The 6,000-nt window shown below is 36.0% G+C and overlaps 1 non-coding gene across 1 annotated transcript; it reads left to right on the top strand.

The window, feature by feature from the left end:
* The first annotated feature begins 1,159 nt into the window (after positions 1–1,159).
* LOC123787575 (U6 spliceosomal RNA) lies at positions 1,160–1,264 on the top strand. Its single transcript, XR_006778276.1, has one exon. It is a non-coding gene; the product is annotated as a U6 spliceosomal RNA (small nuclear RNA).
* The last annotated feature ends 4,736 nt before the right edge of the window (positions 1,265–6,000 follow it).

The following is a 6,000-nucleotide window of genomic DNA, read 5'->3' as shown; positions in this document are numbered from 1 at the left end:
AGTTCTGTTCAAAATCTCAGCTGGCTTTTACATTTTTTTTTAATTGACAAGCTGATTTTAAAATTCAGGAAATGTGTGTGGCATTGGAGATAAGAGAAATACAAAAAGTAATAGAACAGAATAGAGTCCAAAATAGACCTGTACATATATGATCAACTAATTTTAAACAATGTTGACAAGGCATTTCAATGGAGAAATAATCATCTTTTTATCAAATCATGCTGGAGCAATTGGATATCATGTTGAGGAAATGAAACGCAACCCTTACCTCATACCATACTTAAAATCAACCATAATGGAGAAAGACCAAAACGTTAGAGCTAAAACTTCCCAAAGAAAACACAGAAAATCTTAATGACTTTGGGTTTGGCAAAGTTTCCTTGAAATGACACAAAAAGCATGGAACAATTGATAATGTGAACTTCGAAAAACCCAAGGACTTATGTCATTCAAAAGACGATCTTATGGAAATGAAAAGGCAAGCCAACTACTAGGAGAAAATATTATAAAACATATAGCCGACACAGAAATCGTATTTGGGGTATACAAATAACTACATCTCAATGAGATGACAAACAATCCAATTAAAAATTGGCAAAAGATTTGAGCAGACACTACATCAAGGACAATCCATGGATAGCAAATGATCAGATGGAAAGATGCTCAATCTTTAGTTATTAGAGAAAGGCAAATAAAACCCACAGTGAGATATCATTACACATCTACTTGAAGGACTAAAACTCAGAAGGCTGACCATACCACGTGCTGGTGAGTAAGTGAAGCGACAGAGTGTACTATGTTGCGGGTAGAAATGTAAGATGGCATGACGACTTCAGAAAGCAATCTAGCAACTTCTAAAACAAGTGAAAGGAACAGCTACCATTTGACCCTGCCACTCCTAGGTATTTACCCAGGAAAAACGAAAGCATGTGTTGTGTCCATGCCAAGACTTGACGCAAATGTTCATAGCAGCTTCGTCCGCGCAAGGTGAGGCACGTGGAACATATGTACGACCCTGAGAGCACAAGCTGCCTTGTTCTAGCACCGTAGTCTGGGTCCTGTTTATAATAGTTAAAAACCGAAAACAACCCAAATGTCCATCAACAGGTGGGTGGGTACAGCAATGGTAGTGTATCCATAAAATGAAATACTGTTCAGTGTTCTCTTTGGCAGTACGTCTTATAAAATCGGAATGATACAGAGAAAATTGGCACGGGCCCTGTGCAAGCATGACACTCAAATTGGTGAAGCATTCCATATTTTTATAAAATAAGTAAGTCCTGAAAATGTAATGTGAACACAGTTAATAACACTGTATTGTATATTTGAAAGTTGCTAAGAGAGTAGATCTTAAAAGTTCTCACCACAAGGAAAAAAACTTGTAACTCTGTGTAGTGATCGAACTAGACTTATCAGGATCATTTTGCGATATATACAATTACATATAATTGTGCTCCACACCTGAAACTAATGTTATATGTAAATTGTATCTCAATAAAAAAAAAAGAAAATAACTACTCAGCAATAAAAGGAATGAACTATTGATTACTACAACAACATGCGTAAATCTCAAAATAATTATTCGGAGTGAAAGAAGTTAGGCAAAAAGAATACATATCATATGATTGCACTTAAATAAAATTCTGGAAAATGCCATCTAATCTATAGAGACAAAAAGATCAGTTGTTGCCTGGGAATTGGGGATCAGGGAGAGGGGGTGAGTGCACAGGGAAACAAGGAAGTGTTTGGGTGATAGGATATGTTTGCACCTTGATTGTATTGATGGCTTCACATTTGTATATATATGCCAAATGTATCGCACTTTACCCTTTAATATGTGACGTTTGTTGTACATCAATTATATTTCAACAAAGCTGTTACAAATAAAATGAGGCACAATATGAATTTAAGACATGAGTCCTGGGGCGCTTTGGTGGCTCAGTCAGTGAAGCATCTATGGACTAGATATTAAATCTATTAAATATATTAGATGATTGATACTTTTCTTAGATATAGTAATGATATCATGGATATGTAAGGAAAGGCAAGTATTCTTAAGAGATTCATGCAGAAGTAGTTAGGGGAAAAATGTGATGTCGGCAGCTTATTTCAAATAGCTTGGCAAAAACAAAAAAACAAGAAACAAAACCCACACACACAAAAACAAGACAATAGAAAAATAGATAAAGCAAATATGGCAAAAATATTAAGACTGTTGAATCTAAGTGTTCCGTCTACAGGAGTTCATTATACTATTTTTTCAACTTTTTTGTATGCTTGATAATTTTTTCACTAAAAAGCTGGAAAAATTAACCAAGTAGATTTGAAAAAGAACCAAATTATAAAAGATAAATAAAACGTAACTGAATTATCAAACTCAATGGATAGGTTTAACTGAAGTCACGGCAGAAGATAAAATTGGAGAATTGCAAAGTAAATCTTAAAAAAATTATCTAAGATGCAGTACAGAGAAAAAGAGAACATATGAAAGACAAGTTAAGAAAAATAGAGAATAAAATGAGCAGGACTATTGTAAGTCTGGCTGGAATTCCAAGAGAAAGAAAAAGAATGGGGCTAAGGCCATCTTTGTAGATATAATCCCTGAGAATTCCTACTGAATCCCTGAGTGTATAAACAAAAAGAATCCACACTTAGGCACACTGTGATGACTCTGCAAGGCACCAATGGCTGAGAGAAGGTCATAGAAGCTTCTAGCGAAGAAAAATGACCTGAAAAAGAAAGAAGACTGAGAACCGAATCGTCATCACTTACAACAAAAGATAAGCTAAAAGTGAGTATTTTCAGTGGATTGAAAGAAAATAAGTGTTAACCTAGAATTATCTAACCAGAAAATGTATCTTTTAAGAATGAGGGCAAAATAAAGACATTTTCAGGTAAACAAAAAGATAGAATGCTTGCTGCTAGTCATGTTCACTCAGTGAAATTGCAAGTGTATATATGAGACAGAGAGATAGGAGATGAAGTTTGGAGACATAAGGAGTATAGAGGACAAACAATCGGAATATAAGTAAATTGGAATATATAAGTATATCTACACAAATTAGACTAAATAAAACAATAATATCTTCTGCAGTTTCAAGTAGAATTAAAACACCAAACAATAGTTTATAAATTAGAAGAAGGGTAAAGATGTTAACCTTCTACTTTCATAAGTATCATCTTGAAGTTTCTAGGTTACCCTTAACAGAATAAGTATATAGCTTTCCAACTAGCAAAGGGGAAAAAGGAGAATGAGAAAAAAAAAAAATCCAAAAAAAGAAAAAAAAGGAAAGAAAGTGGAGAAAAGTAAACTTAGCTGACATGGGACAAATTGAAAGCAAAAAATAATAAATATTTTTCATCCTATATTAAAAAAAGAAATCAACACCAGAAGGCAAGTGCAAGAATAGTCATAGCATGTCTGTGAAAAAACGAACAACTCCACATGACCTGGAAGTCTGTCGACAATGGACTGAATGAATGGATGATGAACTGTGGCGTAGTCGCACAAGGAAATGTTATGCAGCAGTAAAAATAAACGAGCTACAGCTATGTGCACCAGCATCAGTGAGTCTCAAACACAAGACAAGACAACGATGCAAGTCACAGAAGAATTTGGAAAAACTCTGAGAAAGTTGAAAAGCTGGACCAAAGGACCAATACTTCATTTATTGAAAGACATCTAAAAAGACTGTACAACCAGAAAGTCAAGGGGATGATTGTCTTAGTGTCAGGAGAGGAGATACCTCAGGAAGAGGGTGCCCTAAGGGAGTAGCACATACGGGTCTTCCAGGGTGTTGGCCCTGTTCTCTAGCTGAGCCTTGCATGGTGATTCTGGGAGCCTATGTTTTATGTTCCCTCTTTTTTGTCTGCTTTAGTAATCAATTTAAAAATGAGATGGGGGGCGCCTGGGTGGCTCAGTCATTAAGCATCTGCCTTAGGCTCAGGGCATGATCCTGGCGTTCTGGGATCGAGCCCCACATCAGGCTCCTCCACTGGGAGCCTGCTTCTTCCTCTCCCACTCCCCCTGCTTGTGTTGCCTCTCTCGCTGGCTGTCTCTCTGTCGAATGAATAAATAAAATCTTAAAAAAAAAAGAGAGAGAGAGATGGAAGAAAAGATCAGCCCCCCCGTGGAATCCTCTGAGACATCCAGGAGGATTAGTCTAGAAATGATTCTACATACAACCTACCAAGACTGAATCATGAAGACAGAACATTTGAACAGACCAATGAGTAAGGGGATTAAAACAGTAATAAAAATCTCCCACCAAAGAAAAGCCCAGGAGTAGATGGTTTCACCAGGGAATTCTACCAAACATTAAAGAATAACATGAATCCTTTTCAAACACTTCCAAAAAACTGAGTAGAGGGAATACTCTCAAATTCATTTTATGAGGCCAGGAGTACTCCGATACCAAAACCAGGTAAGGATACAAGAAAAAAACAAAACAAAACTAAAGGCCAACATCCCTGATGAATATATGTGAAAGTTCAATAAAATACTAGCAAACTGAATGCAACAGCACAAAAGAATTGTACACCATGATCAAGTATAATTTATCCTTGGAAAGCAGTGCAAATTAAAGTGATACACCACATTAATAGAATAAAAGATACATGTTCATCTCATTAGATGCAGAAAGGACATTTGATAAAATTCAACATCATGATAAAAGCTCTCAACAAATTGGGTATATAAAGAATGTATCTTAACATGATAAAGTCCATCTATGACAAACCCACAGCTAACATCATACTCAATGGTGAGGTGTTCAGAGCTTTCCAAGATCAGGAATAAGACAAGGGTGTCCACTCTGACCAGCTCCTATTCAACATTGCACTGGAAGTCCTAGCCAGAGCAATTAGGCAAGAAAAAGAAATAAAAGGCATCCAAATCATAAGGGAAGAAGTAAAGTTGTCTCTGTTTACAGATGGTAATGTGTGCATATGGGTGGTAAAAAAAAGAAAACAATCCAATGAAACTACATAGGGATACAACTGTTTACTATGGATAAGTGAGAATTTTGTAACTAATCACATCTGCTTCCTGAGCTAAAAAACCTGGAGTTGAATTTCCTATTCACCTTTCATAACCATAGGACTTTACTAGTTTAGGTACTTTATTCCCTTTGATTTTCTACTTTCTTCCTTTATCCTGATTTCCTCATCTATATTTTACTGATATAAATTGCTTCCAATCATTTTCAGAACAGAATAGGGTACATTCATACACATTAACATCCAAATTGACTTACAAATGACCCAAGATTATGATCTGCCATCTTCTCAGCCTTATTCCTATGCTAGCCCTGATTGCATATGTTAATACTGTCATATTTTGTCTAAATTTATGTGTATTTGTTTTGATGCAACTGTGTACATGGGATGAACAGGTAAGCAGATTTCGTTTGCACCTTGGACTTGCTTACAGTCTATGTACCTTAATCAAATTACTAGGCCCCTCTGAACCTCAGTACCATCATCTGTAAAATGGCACCTTGCAGGATTATGTAAAACACTAAAATGTAAGCAGTTAAAAACAGATGTAACAATTGCCATTTGTTGGCTAGCTGACATTGGAGGTTAACCTCTCTGAGCTTGTTTCTTTCAGATAGGATTATCTGCCTAGTTTTTTCAGTATTTGGATGAATATATGTAAACAAAAGGAAACATATAAAGCACCCGACAAAATACTTTTTTCTCCTCCTTTTGCCCTGTTCCCTCTACCTGGGAAGCCCTTTCTTACCATCTCTGTTAGAATGCAAGCATTTACTAAGTTTCAGTTAAAAGAGTGTCTTTCCTCCGGTGATAGGTAGTAAGGAGGGCACGTATTGCATGGTGCACAGGGTGTTATACACAACTAATGAATCATCGAGCCTTACATCGGAAACTGGAGATGTACTGTATGGTGACTAACATAATATAATAAAAAATCATTAAAAAAAAAAGAGTGTCTTTCCTATTTATTTTTCCAACCATATTTATGTTGTCCTCAAATTT

This window comes from Ursus americanus, chromosome 19 (genome assembly GCF_024610735.1).
Source record: "Ursus americanus isolate L20-20 chromosome 19, mUrsAme1.1.p, whole genome shotgun sequence".
NCBI classification, from domain to species: Eukaryota; Metazoa; Chordata; class Mammalia; order Carnivora; family Ursidae; genus Ursus; species Ursus americanus.
This window is presented reverse-complemented; position numbering and strand designations above follow the sequence as displayed.